We start from the raw sequence: 18,182 nt of genomic DNA on the forward strand, positions 1-18,182 counted from the left end.
ACACTGCTAGTTGTTGTCTGGAAGTGCTGTCCGCACAGTCAACAGTCGCTCCTCTCTTATTGGGGTTCAGTAACGTCAGCTGTTCCCCAGCTGTGTGTGTGGCAATCCCTCCTATCTCCTCCACCTCCTCCTCCTCATCCTGCTGTCCCTGGGCTCCAACACTGCTAGTTGTTGTCTGGAAGTGCTGTCCGCACAGTCAACAGTCGCTCCTCTCTTATTGGGGTTCAGTAACGTCAGCTGTTCCCCAGCTGTGTGTGTGGCAATCCCTCCTATCTCCTCCACCTCCTCCTCCTCATCCTGCTGTCCCTGGGCTCCAACACTGCTAGTTGTTGTCTGGAAGTGCTGTCCGCACAGTCAACAGTCGCTCCTCTGTTATTGGGGTTCAGTAACGTCAGCTGTTTCCCAGCTGTGTGTGTGTTAATCCCTCCTATCTCCTCCTCCTCCTGCTGTCCCTGGGCTCCAACACCGCTAGTTGTTGTCCAGAAGTGCTGTCCGCACAGAGCCAAACACCTCGCCAATGTTTTAGTGGGGTTCAGTAATGCCTGCTGCTCCCCTGCTGTGTAGCCGGCAACATGTCCTGCAACAGCCACGCAGACACAACAACTTAAATTTAAGGGAACCTGGAAGCCACCCCCCCCCAGGCGTTTGTTACTGAAAGAGCCACCTTGTGCAGCAGTAATAATGATGCAAAAGGGAAAAGTGCCTCTTTTCGTGGTGCTCCTTGCATACGCTGAACCGAACACATCTGAAATGTGTCCCCTCACACCGGTAAACCGTCCGGTCGGAGGGACTTTCCTTTGTCATGTGATGCAGCACAGCTGTCATTCTTACCCCCTTGGCGCTGTGCGCCGCCTCCTCAGCGTTGTTTGAATCTGTCCCGGAGCCTGCGCTGTTATGTTAGCCCTTGTCCATGCACACATTTTGCGCTGCCCATCTTCTGACATCATTTGGTGTCAGGCTGGCTGCGCCTGTGCGGCCGCGCTGGACGAGATCCCGCCTCGAAGTGTCTTCTGATTTAATCCCACTATGGGCCTGTGATCCATGGACATGCGCAGTGCATATCTTAACCTCCGCCTCTCTCTCATCTCCCTCAGCCTTCTTCAGACTGTGCGCCGTCAGCTGATCCCTAATAGCATGCCACGGCCGTGACGCCGCACAGTCTGAAGAAGCTGGAAGGAGGGGAGTGAGAGGCAAGGATATGCACTGCGCATGCCCATGGATCACAGGTCCGCAGAGTGATTACATTAGATGACACAACGAGGCGGGATCTTGGCCAGCGCAGCCGCACAGGCGCAGCCAGCCTGACACCAAATGATGTCAGAAGATGGGCAGCGCAAAATGTGTGCATGGACAAGGGCTAACATAACAGCGCAGGCTCCGGGACAGATTCAAACAACGCTGAGGAGGTGGTGCATAGCGCCAAGGGGGTAAGAATGACAGCTGTGCTGCGTCACATGACAAAGGAAAGTCCCTCCAACCGGACGGTTTAATGGTGTGAGGGGACACATTTCATAAGTGTCAAGTTCAGCGTTTGCAAGGACCAAAATTAAAAGAGCTAAGTTTACCTTTTCCAGCATTAGTGCTGTACAATATGGCTCTTTCAGCTACAAACCCCTGGGGGAAGGGGGGGGGGGGGTTAAAGGTTCCCTTTCAACTTGCTCCAGTGCAGGCTTCGGCCTACACTATGATCCTCCTGCTGACCCTGGGCTCTAACACCGCCAGTTGGCGCCCAGATGTGCTAGCTGCACAGAGAAAAACACCAGCCAATGTGTCAGTGGGGTTCAGCAACGCCAGCTGTACCCCTGCTGTGTAGCCGGCAACGTGTCCTGCAACAGCCACGCAGACACAACAGACCTAAAGCTGCTGCCAGTGCAGGCTTTGGCCTACACTCTGCTCCCTCTACTCCTCCTGCTGACCCTGGGCTCTAACACCGCCAGTTGGGGCCCAGAAGTGCTGGCTGCACAGAGCCAAACACACGCCACTCTGTCAGTGGGGTTCAGCACCGCCAGCTGTTCCCCTGCTGTGTAGCCGGCATCGTGTCCTGCAACAGCCACGCAGACACAAGAACTGAAATTGAAGGGAACCTGTCCCCCCTCCCCCAGGTGTTTGTATGTTTTACAGCCACCTTGTACAGCAGTAATGCTGCATGTGTGCAAGGTGGCTCATAAACTTATTCTCCTTGCACACGTGGAACAGAACATGTCTACAATGTGTCCCCTGAGACCATTAAAACGTCCCTGAGGTGTGACTTTCCTTTGTAATGACACGCAACAACCCCCTTGGTAGCACAGCCCTTCTTCTGACATCATTGTTTGGCTGGCTGCGCCTCTGCGGCCGCCCTGCCCGACACAACGCCCCTCGATGTCTTATTTATTTTGACTGCGAGGGTGTGATTGACGGGTATGAGCAGTGCATATGTTCGCCTGTCCCTCATCTCATTCGGCCTTCTTCAGACTGTGCGGCTTCATGGCCGTGGCATGCGACAAGGGATCAGCTGACGCCGCACAGTCTGAAGCAGGTGTAAGGACCCGAGTGTGAGAGGCGAACATTTGTACTGCGCTAGGCCATGAATCCCAGCCCCACAGTGTTTTAACAATGTAAAGACACTGCGTGGCTGGGATTCATGGTCATCGCGAACCGCACCGGCCAACAATAAATGATGTCAGAAGATGGGCAGCGCTAACAGCGCAAGGCCAAGGGATAACACGACAGCGCAGACTCCTGTGCAGCAAATAACGACGCTCAAGAGGCCGCGCCCAGCACCAAGGTGGGATTTTTGACAGCTGTGCTTCGTCTCATTACGAAGGGAACTCACGCCTCCAAAACAGTTTGACTGCTTAAGGGCATAAATGTTATACGTGTTTCTTTCTGCGTGTGCAAGGAGCAAAATTAAAAGAGCAACCTTTGACTTGTGCAGCATTACTGCTGCCCAAGCTGTGGCTCTTGTAGTTTGTAACCCCTGAGGGGGGGTTAAAGGTTACCTTTAAAATCGGTTCAATTAGGCTTCGGCCTACACTCTGCTCCACCTGCAGAGCCCGGGCTCCAACACCGCTAGTTGCTGTCCGGAAGTGCTGGCTGCACAGAGCAAAACACACGCCACTCTGTCAGTGGGGTTCAGCACCGCCAGCTGTTACCCTGCTGTGTAGCCGGCATCGTGTCCTGCAACAGCCACGCAGACACAAAGCTGCCACCAGTGTAGGCTTCGGCCTACACTCCGCTCCCTCTCCTCCTCCTGCTGACCCTGGGCTCTAGCAACGCCAGTTGGGGCCCAGAAGTGCTGGCTGCACAGAGCCAAACACCTCGCCAATGTGTCAGTGGGGTTCAGCACCGCCAGCTGTTCCCCTGCTGTGTAGCCGGCATTGTGTCCTGCAACAGCCACGCAGACACAAGAACTGAAATTGAAGGGAACCTGTCCCCCCTCCCCCAGGCGTTTGTATGTTTCACAGCCACCTTGTACAGCAGTAATGCTGCATGTGTGCAAGGTGGCTCAGAAACTTATTCCCCTTGCACACGTGGAACTGAACACGTCTAAAATGTGTCCTCTGTGACCATTAAACCGTCCCTGAGGTGTGACTTTCCTTTGTAATGACACGCTGCAACCCCCTTGGTAGCGCTGCCCGTCTTCTGGCATCATTGTTTGGCTGGCTGCGCCTCTGCGGCCGCCCTGCCCACACAACGCCCCTCGGTGTCTTATTTATTTTGACTGCGAGGGTGTGATTGACGGGCATGAGCAGTGCATATGTTCGCCTGTCCCTCATCTCCTTCGGCCTTCTTCAGACTGTGCGGCTTCATGGCCGTGGCATGCGACAAGAGATCAGCTGACGCCGCACAGTCTGAAGCAGGTGTAAGGACCCGAGTGTGAGATGCGAACATATGTACTGCGCCAGGCCATGAATCCCAGCCCCGCAGTGTTTTATGTTATGACCCCAATGGCAGAGGGTCTCAGAGGTTATTACCAAGTCTGCACACACAAAAAAACAGCTCATAGGGCAGTGGCAACCAGGCTGACCGTATAACTGATCCCAGCACAACAAATAGCAGTAGCCGGGGAACGTACCTACGTTGGTTCTAGACGTCTCACGCCAGCCGGAGAACTAACTAACCCTAAAGGGAAACAATAGACCTTTCTTGCCTCCAGAGAAAAGACCCCAAAAGTTGGATACAAGCCCCCAACAAATAATAACGGTGAGGTAAGAAGAAAAGACAAACGTAAGAATGAACTAGGTTTTAGCAAAGAGAGGCCCACTGACTAATAGCAGAATATAGGAAGATGACTTATACGGTCAGCAAAAACCCTATCAAAATTTCCACGCTGAATATTCAAGAACCCCCGAACCGTCTAACGGCACGGGGGGAGAATATCAGCCCCCTAGAGCTCCCAGCAATATCAGGAATCACATTTAGTACAAGCTGGACAAAAATAAGAGCAATGCAAATAACCAAAAAATAAGGAAGCAGGACTTAGCTTATTCTGCAAAGAACCAGGACCAGCAGACAGGAGCAAACAGAAAGGAACTGATTACAACGATGCCAGGCACCAGACTGAGAATCCAGGGAGTTTAAATAGCAACACCCCTGGACTAACGAACCAGGTGGGTACCAAGCTGGGGAAAGAAAATCAAATTGTCATGTCGCTAGTGACCACAAGAGGGAGCCAAAAAGTTCAATTCACAACAGTACCCCCCCCTTAAGTAGGGGTCACCGAACCCTCACCAAGACCACCAGGGCGATCAGGATGAGCAGCGTGAAAGGCACGAACCAAATCGGCCGCATGAACATCAGAGGCGACCACCCAGGAATTATCCTCCTGACCATAGCCCTTCCACTTGACCAGATACTGAAGCCTCCGTCTGGAGAGACGAGAATCCAAGATCTTCTCCACCACGTACTCCAACTCGCCCTCAACCAACACCGGAGCAGGAGGCTCAACAGAAGGAACCACCGGCACAACGTACCGCCGCAACAAAGACCTATGGAACACGTTGTGAATGGCAAACGACACCGGAAGATCCAAGCGAAAGGACACTGGATTAAGGATTTCCAAAATCTTATAAGGACCGATGAAGCGAGGCTTAAATTTAGGAGAGGAGACCTTCATAGGAACAAACCGAGAAGACAGCCACACCAAATCCCCAACGCGATGTCGGGGACCCACACCGCGGCGGCGGTTGGCAAAACGCTGAGCCTTCTCCTGTGACAACTTTAAGTTGTCCACCACATGATTCCAAATCCGCTGCAACCTATCCACCACAGAATCTACCCCAGGACAGTCAGAGGGCTCAACATGTCCCGAGGAAAAACGAGGATGAAAACCAGAGTTGCAGAAAAATGGCGAAACCAAAGTAGCGGAACTAGCCCGATTATTAAGGGCAAACTCAGCCAATGGCAAGAAGGTCACCCAATCATCCTGATCTGCAGAAACAAAACACCTCAAATAAGCCTCTAGAGTCTGATTTGTTCGCTCAGTTTGGCCATTAGTCTGAGGATGAAAGGCAGATGAAAACGACAAATCAATGCCCATCTTAGCACAAAAGGATTGCCAGAACCTGGAAACAAACTGGGATCCTCTGTCAGACACGATTTTCTCAGGAATGCCGTGCAAACGAACCACATTCTGAAAGAATAGAGGAACCAGATCGGAAGAGGAAGGCAGCTTAGGCAAGGACACCAAATGGACCATCTTGGAAAAACGATCACATACCACCCAGATGACAGACATGCCCTGAGACACCGGAAGATCTGAAATGAAATCCATGGAAATGTGTGTCCGAGGCCTCTTCGGGACAGGCAAGGGCAAGAGCAACCCGCTGGCACGAGAACAGCAAGGCTTAGCTCGAGCACAAGTCCCACAGGACTGCACAAACGACCGCACATCCCGTGACAAGGAAGGCCACCAAAAGGACCTAGCCACCAAATCTCTGGTGCCAAAAATCCCCGGATGCCCTGCCAACACCGAGCAATGAACCTCGGAAATGACTCTGCTGGTCCATTTATCAGGAACAAACAGTCTGTCAGGTGGACAAGAGTCAGGTCTACCAGCCTGAAATCTCTGCAACACACGTCGCAAATCCGGAGAAATGGACGACAAGATAACTTCCTCTTTAAGAATACCAGCTGGCTCTGAGACTCCAGGAGAGTCAGGCACAAAGCTCCTAGAAAGAGCATCAGCCTTCACATTCTTTGAACCCGGTAGGTACGAGACCACAAAGTCAAAACGGGAGAAAAACAATGACCAACGGGCCTGTCTAGGATTCAGGCGTTTAGCAGACTCGAGATACATCAGATTTTTGTGATCAGTCAAGACCACCACACGATGCTTAGCACCCTCGAGCCAATGACGCCACTCCTCAAATGCCCACTTCATGGCCAACAACTCCCGATTGCCAACATCATAGTTCCGCTCAGCAGGCGAAAACTTCCTAGAAAAAAAAGCACATGGTCTCATTATAGAGCAACCAGGGTCTCTCTGCGACAAAACGGCCCCTGCACCGATCTCAGAAGCATCCACTTCAACCTGAAAGGGAAGTGAGACATCAGGCTGACACAAAACAGGCGCCAAAGTAAACCGGCGCTTCAGCTCTTGGAAAGCTTCCACGGCTGCAGGAGCCCAGTTAGCAACATCAGAACCTTTCTTGGTCATATCCGTCAAAGGTTTAACAACGCTAGAAAAGTTAGCGATAAAACGACGGTAGAAGTTAGCAAAACCCAAGAACTTCTGAAGACTCTTAACTGACGTGGGTTGAGTCCAATCATGAATAGCTCGGACCTTGACTGGGTCCATCTCCACCGCAGAAGGGGAGAAAATAAAACCCAAAAAGGGAACCTTCTGCACTCCAAAGAGACACTTTGAGCCCGTGACAAACAAAGCATTCTCACGCAAAACCTGAAACACCATCCTGACCTGCTTTACATGGGAGTCCCAATCATCAGAAAAAAACAGAATATCATCCAGATAAACGATCATAAATTTATCCAGGTACTTCCGGAAAATATCATGCATAAAGGACTGAAACACTGAAGGGGCATTAGAGAGCCCAAAAGGCATCACCAAGTACTCAAAATGACCTTCGGGCATATTAAATGCAGTTTTCCATTCATCTCCCTGCTTAATGCGCACAAGGTTGTACGCACCATGAAGATCTATCTTGGTGAACCACTTGGCACCCTTAATCCGGGCAAACAAGTCCGACAACAGAGGCAAAGGATACTGAAATTTAACAGTGATTTTATTCAGAAGCCGATAGTCTATACAAGGTCTCAAAGATCCGTCCTTCTTGGCCACAAAAAAGAATCCCGCACCAAGAGGGGAAGAGGATGGACGAATATGCCCCTTCTCCAGAGACTCCTTGATATACGAACGCATTGCGGTATGCTCAGGTACAGACAGATTAAATAATCTTCCCTTGGGAAATTTACTACCCGGAATCAAATCTATAGCGCAGTCACAGTCCCTATGAGGAGGAAGAGCACTGGATCTGGACTCGCTGAATACATCCTGATAATCAGACAAATACTCAGGAACTTCTGAAGGAGTAGAGGAAGCAATAGACACCGGCGGGGAATCGCCATGAATTCCCTGACAGCCCCAACTTGACACAGACATTGCCTTCCAATCCAAAACTGGATTATGGGTCTGTAACCATGGTAGACCCAAAACGACCAAATCATGCATTTTATGCAGAACCAGAAAACGAATCACCTCCCGATGTTCAGGAGTCATACACATGGTTACCTGTGTCCAAAACTGCGGCTTATTTTCCGCCAATGGCGTAGCATCAATACCTCTAAGAGGGATAGGATTTACCAACGGCTCAAGAACAAAACCACAGAGTTTGGCAAATGAAAAATCCATAAGACTCAGGGCAGCACCTGAATCCACAAACGCCATAACAGGGTAGGAAGACAATGAGCAAATTAAAGTCACAGACAAAATAAATTTAGGTTGCAAATTACCAATGGCGACAGGACTAACCACCTTTGTTAAGCGTTTAGAGCATGCTGATATAACATGTGTAGGATCACCACAGTAAAAACACAACCCATTCTGACGTCTATGATTTTTCCGTTCATTTCTAGTCTGAATTCTACCACATTGCATTAAATCAGGTGTTTGTTCAGACAACACCACCAGAGGATTAGCGGCTTTGCGCTCCCGCAAACGCCGGTCAATTTGAATAGCCAGCGCCATGGAATCATTCAGACTTGTAGGAATGGAGAAACCCACCATCACATTCTTAATGGCTTCAGAAAGGCCATTTCTGAAATTTGCGGCCAGAGCACACTCATTCCACTGAGTAAGCACGGACCATTTCCGAAATTTTTGGCAATACACTTCAGCTTCATCCTGGCCCTGAGAGATAGCCAGCAAAGCTTTTTCTGCCTGAACTTCAAGATTGGGCTCCTCGTAAAGCAACCCGAGCGCCAGAAAAAATGCATCAATATTTGCCAATGCCGGATCTCCTGGCGCTAACGAGAAGGCCCAATCCTGAGGGTCGCCCCGCAAGAAAGAGATAACAATTTTTACTTGCTGAGCTGAGTCTCCAGACGAACGAGGTCTCAGAGATAGAAACAATTTACAATTATTCCTGAAATTCCTAAACTTAAATCGGTCTCCAGAGAACAGTTCAGGAATAGGTATTTTAGGTTCTGACATAGGACTACAAGTAACAAAATCTTGAATGCCCTGCACACGAGCAGCAAGCTGATCCACACTAGTAATCAAAGTCTGGACATTCATGTCTGCAGCAAGCTCAAGCCACTCAGAGATAAAGGGGAGGAAGAAAGAAAAAAAAAAAAAAAACTCAGAATTTCCTTTCTTATAATCCCACTTCTGCAATGCATTAAGTATTACTTTTGGCCTGGCATACTGTTATGACCCCAATGGCAGAGGGTCTCAGAGGTTATTACCAAGTCTGCACACACAAAAAACCAGCTCATAGGGCAGTGGCAACCAGGCTGACCGTATAACTGATCCCAGCACAACAAATAGCAGTAGCCGGGGAACGTACCTACGTTGGTTCTAGACGTCTCGCGCCAGCCGGAGAACTAACTAACCCTAAAGGGAAACAATAGACCTTTCTTGCCTCCAGAGAAAAGACCCCAAAAGTTGGATACAAGCCCCCAACAAATAATAACGGTGAGGTAAGAAGAAAAGACAAACGTAAGAATGAACTAGGTTTTAGCAAAGAGAGGCCCACTGACTAATAGCAGAATATAGGAAGATGACTTATACGGTCAGCAAAAACCCTATCAAAATTTCCACGCTGAATATTCAAGAACCCCCGAACCGTCTAACGGCACGGGGGGAGAATATCAGCCCCCTAGAGCTTCCAGCAATATCAGGAATCACATTTAGTACAAGCTGGACAAAAATAAGAGCAATGCAAATAACCAAAAAATAAGGAAGCAGGACTTAGCTTATTCTGCAAAGAACCAGGACCAGCAGACAGGAGCAAACAGAAAGGAACTGATTACAACGATGCCAGGCACCAGACTGAGAATCCAGGGAGTTTAAATAGCAACACCCCTGGACTAACGAACCAGGTGGGTACCAAGCTGGGGAAAGAAAATCAAAGTGTCATGTCGCTAGTGACCACAAGAGGGAGCCAAAAAGATCAATTCACAACAGTTTTAACAATATAAAGACACTGCGGGGCTGGGATTCATGGTCATCGCGAACCACACCAGCCGACATGAAATGATGTCAGAAGACGGGCAGCGCATGGCCAAGGGATAACGCAACAACGCAGACTCCTGTACATCAAAATGCGATGCTCAGGAGGCCGCACCAAGCACCAAGGTTGTATTTTTGCCAGCTGTGCTGCATCTCATTACGAAGGGAACTCCCGCCTCCAAGACAGATTGACTGTATAAGGGCCAAAATGTTGTACGTGTTTCTTTCTGCATGTGCAAGGAACAAAATTAAAAGAGCAACCTTTGACTTGTGCAGCACTACTGCTGCATAAGGCGTGGCTCTTCTAGTTTGTAACACCTGAGGGGGGGGTTAAAGGTTACCTTTAAAATTGGTTCAATTAGGCTTCAGCCTACACTCTGCTCCCCCTGCAGAGCCTGGGCTCCAACACCGCCAGTTGGTGCCTCGAAGTGCTGGCTGCACAGAGAAAAACACCTCGCCAATGTGTCAGTGGGGTTCAGCACCGCCAGCTGTTCCCCTGCTGTGTAGCCGGCAACGTGTCCTGCAACAGCAACGCAGACACAAAGCTGCCGCCAGTGCAGGCTTCGGCCTACACTCTGCTCCCTCTCCTCCTGCTGACCCTGGGCTCTAACACCTCCACTTGGTGCCCGGTACTGCTAGCTGCACAGAGAAAAACACCAGCCAATGTGTCAGTGGGGTTCAGCACCGCCAGCTGTTCCCCTGCTGTGTAGCCGGCATCGTGTCCTGCAAAAGCCACGCAGACACAAGAACTGAAATTGAAGGGATCCTGTCGCCCCACCCCCAGGTGTTTGTATGTTTTACTGCCACCTTGTACAGCAGTAATGCTGCATGTGTGCAAGGTGGCTCATAAACTTATTCTCCTTGCACACGTGGAACAGAACACGTCTACAATGTGTCCCCTGAGACCATTAAAACGTCCCTGAGGTGTGACTTTCCTTTGTAATGACGCGCAACGACCCCCTTGGTAGCACAGCCCTTCTTCTGACATCATTCTTTGGCTGGCTGCGCCTCTGCGGCCGCCCTGCCCGACACAACGCCCCTCGGTGTCTTATTTATTTTGACTGCGAGGGTGTGATTGACGGGTATGAGCAGTGCATATCTTCGCCAGGCTGTCACTCAGCTCCTTCCGCCTTCTTCAGACTGTGCGGCTTCATGGCCGTGGCATGCGATAAGGGATCAGCTGACGCTGCACAGTCTGTAGCAGGTGTAAGGACACGAGCGAGAGGCAAACATATGTACTGCGCCAGGCCATGAATCCCAGCCCCGCAGTGTCAAACACTGTAAAGACACTGCGGGGCTGGGATTCATGGGCATCGCGAACCGCACCAGCCGACATGAAATGATGTCAGAAGACGGGCAGCGCATGGCCAAGGGATAACGCAACAACGCAGACTCCTGTACATCAAAATGCGATGCTCAGGAGGCCGCACCAAGCACCAAGGTGGTATTTTTGCCAGCTGTGCTGCGTCTCATTACGAAGGGAACTCCCGCCTCCAAGACAGATTGACTGCATAAGGGCCAAAATGTTGTACGTGTTTCATTCAGCTTGTGCAAGGAACAAAATTAAAAGAGCAACCTTTGACTTGTGCAGCACTACTGCTGCATAAGGCGTGGCTCTTCTAGTTTGTAACACCTGAGGGGGGGTTAAAGGTTACCTTTAAAATTGGTTCAATTAGGCTTTGGCCTACACTCTGCTCCCCCTGCAGAGCCTGGGCTCCAACACCACCAGTTGGTGCCCCGAAGTGCTGGCTGCACAGAGAAAAACACCTCGCCAATGTGTCAGTGGGGTTCAGCACCGCCAGCTGTTCCCCTGCTGTGTAGCCGGCAACGTGTCCTGCAAACGCCACGCAGACACAACAGACCTACAAATGCATCCAGTGCAGGCTTCGGCCTACACTCTGCTCCCCCTGCTGACCCTTTGCTCCAACACCGCTAGTTGGGGCTCTAGGAAGATAAGCTTGAATAGGTCCCCATCCTGGTTCCAGCACCGTCAGCTGGTTCCGGGCAGAGCCTTTGGCTTAGGTGCCTCCTTCTGGGTATCCGAGTTCCACCAACGTCAGGTGGTCCTTGGTAGTGCTTTCAGGCACGGGTACCTCCTGCTTAGTAACCGGGTTCCAGTAACGTCAGCTGGTCCTCGATAGTTCCATTGGCTCTTGGACCTTCGGCTACCCATCCGGGTTCCAGTACCGTCAGCTGGTTCTCGGCAGTGTCTTTTGCTCTTGTACCTTCTGCTCCCCATCCTGGTTCCAGTACCGTCAGCTGGTTCTGGGCAGAGCCTTTGGCTTAGGTGCCTTATTCTGGGTATCCGAGTTCCACCAACGTCAGGTGGTCCTTGGTAGTGCTTTCAGGCACGGGTACCTCCTGCTTAGTAACCGGGTTCCAGTAACGTTAGCTGGTCCTCGGTAGTTCCATTGGCTCTTGGACCTTCGGCTACCCATCCGGGTTCCAGTACCGTCAGCTGGTTCTCGGCAGTGTCTTTTGCTCTTGTACCTTCTGCTCCCCATCCTGGTTCCAGTACCGTCAGCTGGTTCCGGGCAGAGCCTTTGGCTTAGGTGCCTCCCTCTGGGTATCCGAGTTCCACCAACGTCAGGTGGTCCTTGGTAGTGCTTTCAGGCACGGGTACCTCCTGCTTAGTAACCGGGTTCCAGTAACGTCAGCTGGTCCTCAGTAGTTGACACGGGGTGGCAGATTTAATTGAGGCTAATCTAGATCAGACGGTGGATTCCCTCTACATACAGAACGTGACCGATTATATGGGATCCTCAATTTGTAGACTCTGGTGTTTTTTTATCATTAATATCTCTCTGGAATTTTTTGGACCTGACTGCCTGTATTTTAGTGGCCCACCGATGGACCTTCAAATCAACTTCCTCATTGAGCTTCTTTAAAGAAACCCCCAACATGAGCGGTCGGGACTTGATGGCTGGGCTGTGCTAGCGTGATGCGGGTGGCGTGGCATGGATGAGCCACAACAGCTGCATAATTGGGAGCTGGACAGTTACATAGTTACATAGTTATAAAGGTTGAAGGAAGACTTTATGTCCATCTAGTTCAACCCATATCCTAACCTAACATGCCCTAACATGTTGATCCAGAGGAAGGCAAAAAAAAACATGTGGCAAAGAGTAAGCTCCACATTGGAGAAAAAAATTCCTTCCTGACTCCACATACGCAGTCAGACTAGTTCCCTGGATCAACGCCCTATCAAGGAATCTAGTGTATATACCCTGTAACATTATACTTTTCCAGAAAGGCATCCAGTCCCCTCTTAAATTTAAGTACTGAATCACTCATTACAACATCATACGGCAGAGAGTTCCATAGTCTCACTGCTCTTACAGTAAAGAATCCGCGTCTGTTATTATGCTTAAACCTTTTTTCCTCCAGACGTAGAGGATGCCCCCTTGTCCCTGTCACCGGTCTATGATTAAAAAGATCATCAGAAAGGTCTTTGTACTGTCCCCTCATATATTTATACATTAACATAAGATCACCCCTTAGTCTTCTTTTTTCCAAACTAAATAGCCCCAAGTGTAATAACCTATCTTGGTATTGCAGACCCCCCAGTCCTCTAATAACCTTGGTCGCTCTTCTCTGCACCCGCTCTAGTTCAGCTATGTCTTTCTTATACACCGGAGACCAGAACTGTGCACAGTATTCTAAGTGTGGTCGAACTAGTGACTTGTATAGAGGTAAAATTATGTTCTCCTCATGAGCATCTATGCCTCTTTTAATGCATCCCATTATTTTATTTGCTTTTGTAGCAGCTGCCTGACACTGGCCACTGAATATGAGTTTGTCATCCTCCCATACACCCAGGTCTTTTTCATTGACGGTTTTACCCAGAGTTTTAGAATTAAGCACATAGTTATACATCTTATTACTTCTACCCAAGTGCATGACCTTACATTTATCCCCATTAAAGCTCATTTGCCATTTATCAGCCCAAGCTTCTAGTTTACATAAATCATCCTGTAATATAAAATTGTCCTCCCCTGTATTGATTACCCTGCAGAGTTTAGTGTCATCTGCAAATATTGAAATTCTACTCTGAATGCCCCCTACAAGGTCATTAATAAATATGTTAAAAAGAAGAGGGCCCAATACTGACCCCTGTGGTACCCCACTACTAACCGCGACCCAGTCCAAGTGTGCTCCATTAATAACCACCCTTTGTTTCCTATCCCTGAGCCAGCTCTCAACCCACTTGCACATATTTTCCCCTATCCCCATTATTCTCATTTTATGTATCAACCTTTTGTGTGGCACCGTATCAAAAGCTTTTGAAAAGTCCATATACACTACATCCACTGGGCTCCCTTGGTCCAGTCCGGAACTTACCTCTTCATAGAAGCTGATCAGATTAGTCTGACATGAACGGTCCCTAGTAAACCCGTGCTGATACTGGGTCATGAGGTTATTCCTCTTCAGATACTCCAGTATAGCATCCCTTAGAATGCCCTCCAGGATTTTACCCACAGTAGAGCTTCATTGTGATCGCTTACCTTGACTACAAAAAGGTCCTTTAATGGGCATTGGGGATGGAATCAATCACTCAATTTTTGAACACTGTGTCCTCTACAGTTACAGGGTAAGATGTCCTGATACCATGCATATCTGTCCTGACCAGTTGTGATATCACATTATTATGTTATTTAAATGTTGGTTACATGAATTTACTCAGCTATCCTTTGTGTGATTCTCCACTGGTCAGTACATTTAAACTTGCCCTCTGACTAGTGTTGAGCGATACCTTCCGATATCCAGAAGTATCGGTATCGGATTGGATCGGCCGATGTTCAAAAAATATCGGATATCACCGATACCCGATACCAATGCAAGTCAATGGGACAAAAATATCGGAATTAAAATAAACCCTTTCTTTCCTTGTAGGTTAATTCTACATGAAGGAAAACAACTAAGAATAATGTAGGATGTATTGGGGGAGGTGGCGGAGACATTAAAAGCATACAGAGACCGTGCAGACAGCCGTGAACGGCGCTGCAAGGCCAAAAAAACTCCTCTATGTAATCCTATATAGTGTTTTTCCACAATCTAGCAGGATACGGATGGAAAGCCACTAATAGGATAAATTTGAAAAAATGTGCATCAGGCTGCACTAATTGAAAAACGGACAATGGAACAGTATGAGGCAGTGACGCACCCTGAGCTGACTACAACCGGCTGTGGCTGCGGACAGACTACAGAGTGAGCTGCACTCACACACACAGAGACCTTGCAGACAGCTGTAAACAGCGCTGCAAGGCAAAAGTAAGGATCTCACACAGCGGTTGCTAAATTAGCCTGGGTAAAGGACAATGAAGCAAATCGCTATCTCTAAACTGGCCCTCAGTCAGAACACAGCGTCCTGTCCCTAACTGAATTCACAGCATAGTGAGCCCAAAATGGCGGCGGCAAATTTTATAGTGCATCATGACATCATTTCAGCAGCCAATCACAGCCTTGCCAGTAGTTACATGCCCACCATGCAGAACAGGATGTGCCCACACTTCTAATCATTCCTCATTGGCTGAATTCTGGCTCTTTGAATTATAGGAACTTCCGATTCCTGTATCCGATATACTGAAAGTATCGGAACTCGGTATCGGAATTACGATACTGCAAATATCAGCCGATACCCGATACTTGCGATATCGGAATGCTCAACACTACCTCTGACCAATAACTTTACCCTTTTTCTATGGTGTGTGAATATTATGAATTGGAGATGATTTTTCATTGTCACACCTGTCTGTTTTGTTTATAGTTTGATAATTTTTGACTATTTTGTCCTTTAATAAAAGTTAGTATTTTAACCCCTTAGTGACGGAGCCAAATTTCTGACCAGTGTCACTTTATGTGGTAATAACTTTGCAACGCTTCAACAATTCCCACTGATTTTGAGACTGTTTTTTCGTGACACATTATACTTTATGATAATGGTAAATTTAGGTCAATATGTTTTGTGTTTATTTATAAAAAATATAAAAAATTTGAGAAAAAAGTTAAAAAATTATCAATTTTCTAAATTTGAATGATTATTTCTTTAATCCAGATGGTCATACCACAGCAAACCATTAATAAATAACATTTCCCTCATGACGGCTTTACATCAGCACCATTTGTAAAATGTTATTTTACTTTGTTAGCATTTTAGGAGGTTTAAAAATGTAGCAGCAATTTTTCATTTTTCCAAGGAAATTTACAAAATTTATTTTTTTAGGGACTTATCCATGTTTGAAGTGACTTTAGGGGTCCTATATATTGGGAAACCCCCAAACGTGATACCATTTTAAAAACAGCACCCCCTGACATATTGAAAACTGCAGTCAGGTAGTTGATTAACCCTTCAGGTGCTTTACAGGAATTAATGCAAAGTGGTATGACAGAAATGAAAATGCGTATTTTACCACCTAAATGTCTCTAACTTCTGAACAGATTACTAGAGCTGTCAGACTCTAAGGACGCTATTTGGTCGTAAATTGCCATCACAAACATCAGGAGCACAAAATCCTGATCTGAAGGCACCAGTTTGGATAAAGAGGAAGCCCCTACACTCTGTTAACCGTTTATAATGATGTAGTCACTATTGACAGCAGCATCTAAGGGGTTAAACAGATATGTACGGTGACAACACTTATCGTGGCTAATGCAGCAAGTTCTCAGCTATAGTGGACAGCCAACAGCTGCTGGATTGTCCCCTGTATGGGGAAGCTATTCTCTTATATCTCTGGTCAGTTAAAAGACGTATTGGCTGTCATTAAGGGGTTAAACATAATACTCTGTATTTCTACTGTTTAAATAACAACAGTGAGCAAGCAACAGATGAGCAGAGCTGCAGTCACTATTCTGCTGGTGCAATCACTGTGTACATACATTACATTACTGATCCTGTACTGATCCTGAGTTACATCCTGTATTATACTCCAGAGCTGCGCTCACTATTCTGCTGGTGCAGTCACTGTGTACATACATTACTGATCCTGTACTGATCCTGAGTTACATCCTGTATTATACCCCAGAGCTGCACTCACTATTCTGCTGGTGCAGTCACTGTGTACATACATTACATTACTGATCCTGAGTTACATCCTGTATTATACCCCATAGCTGCACTCACTATTCTGCTGGTGCAGTCACTGTGTACATACATTACATTACTGATCCTGAGTTACATCCTGTATTATACTCCAGAGCTGCGCTCACTATTCTGCTGGTGCAGTCACTGTGTACATACACTACATTACTGATCCTGAGTTACCTCCTGTATTATACCCCAGAGCTGCACTCACTATTCTGCTGGTGCAGTCACTGTGTATATACATTACATTACTGATCCTGAGTTACATCCTGTATTATACCCCAGAGCTGCACTCACTATTCTGCTGGTGCAGTTACTGTGTATATACATTGCTGATCCTGAGTTACATCCTGTATTATACTCCATAGCGGCACTCACTATTCTGCTGGTGCAGTCACTGTGTACATACATTACATTACTGATCCTGAGTTACATCCTGTATTATACCCCAGAGCTGCACTCACTATTCTGCTGGTGCAGTCACTGTGTATATACATTACATTACTGATCCTGAGTTACATCCTGTATTATACTCCAGAGCTGCACTCACTATTCTGCTGGTGCAGTCACTGTGTACATACATTACATTACTGATCCTGAGTTACATCCTGTATTATACTCCAGAGCTGCACTCACTATTCTGCTGGTGCAGTCACTGTGTACATACATTACATTACTGATCCTGAGTTACATCCTGTATTATACCCCAGAGCTGCACTCACTATTCTGCTGGTGGAATCACTGTGTACATACATTACATTACTGATCCTGAGTTATATCCTGTATTATACCCCAGAGCTGCACTCACTATTCTACTGGTGGAATCACTGTGTACATACATTACATTACTGATCCTGAGTTACCTCCTGTATTATACTCCAGAGCTGCACTCACTATTCTACTGGTGGAATCACTGTGTACATACATTACATTACTGATCCTGAGTTACCTCCTGTATTATACCCCAGAGCTGCACTCACTATTCTGCTGGTGCAGTCACTGTGTACATACATTACATTATTTATTTTGTTCTGATATTTAGTTATATCTTCGGTAATACATTCACAATTGTGCAAGCTTTAGGGCTGAAATCTCTCAGCACTTCTCCCTGACCCCATTCTGTCTCTGGTTAGTTGCGGTATTTTTAGACCAGGCTGTATACAGGACTTGTAGGACAATCTGTCCCACCATATGATATATATATATAGAACTTTGTTCATATGTCATTGTTTCCTTTTATTGGAGGCACGCATAAGATTTTCCATCCGAATGAAGGCTGTGATATACAGGGGGCAATTGTTAACTAAATCTTTTCTTTGGTGTCCTTTTTTTATAGAAAAATTGCCGGAGATTATACTTTCTTAGAAAGGAGTACAGACTCATTCTGGAATATTGCATGTCACAAGGATATCTGATTACTTGGATGTG

Source organism: Ranitomeya variabilis, chromosome 7 (assembly GCF_051348905.1).
Source record: "Ranitomeya variabilis isolate aRanVar5 chromosome 7, aRanVar5.hap1, whole genome shotgun sequence".
Taxonomy (NCBI): domain Eukaryota; kingdom Metazoa; phylum Chordata; class Amphibia; order Anura; family Dendrobatidae; genus Ranitomeya; species Ranitomeya variabilis.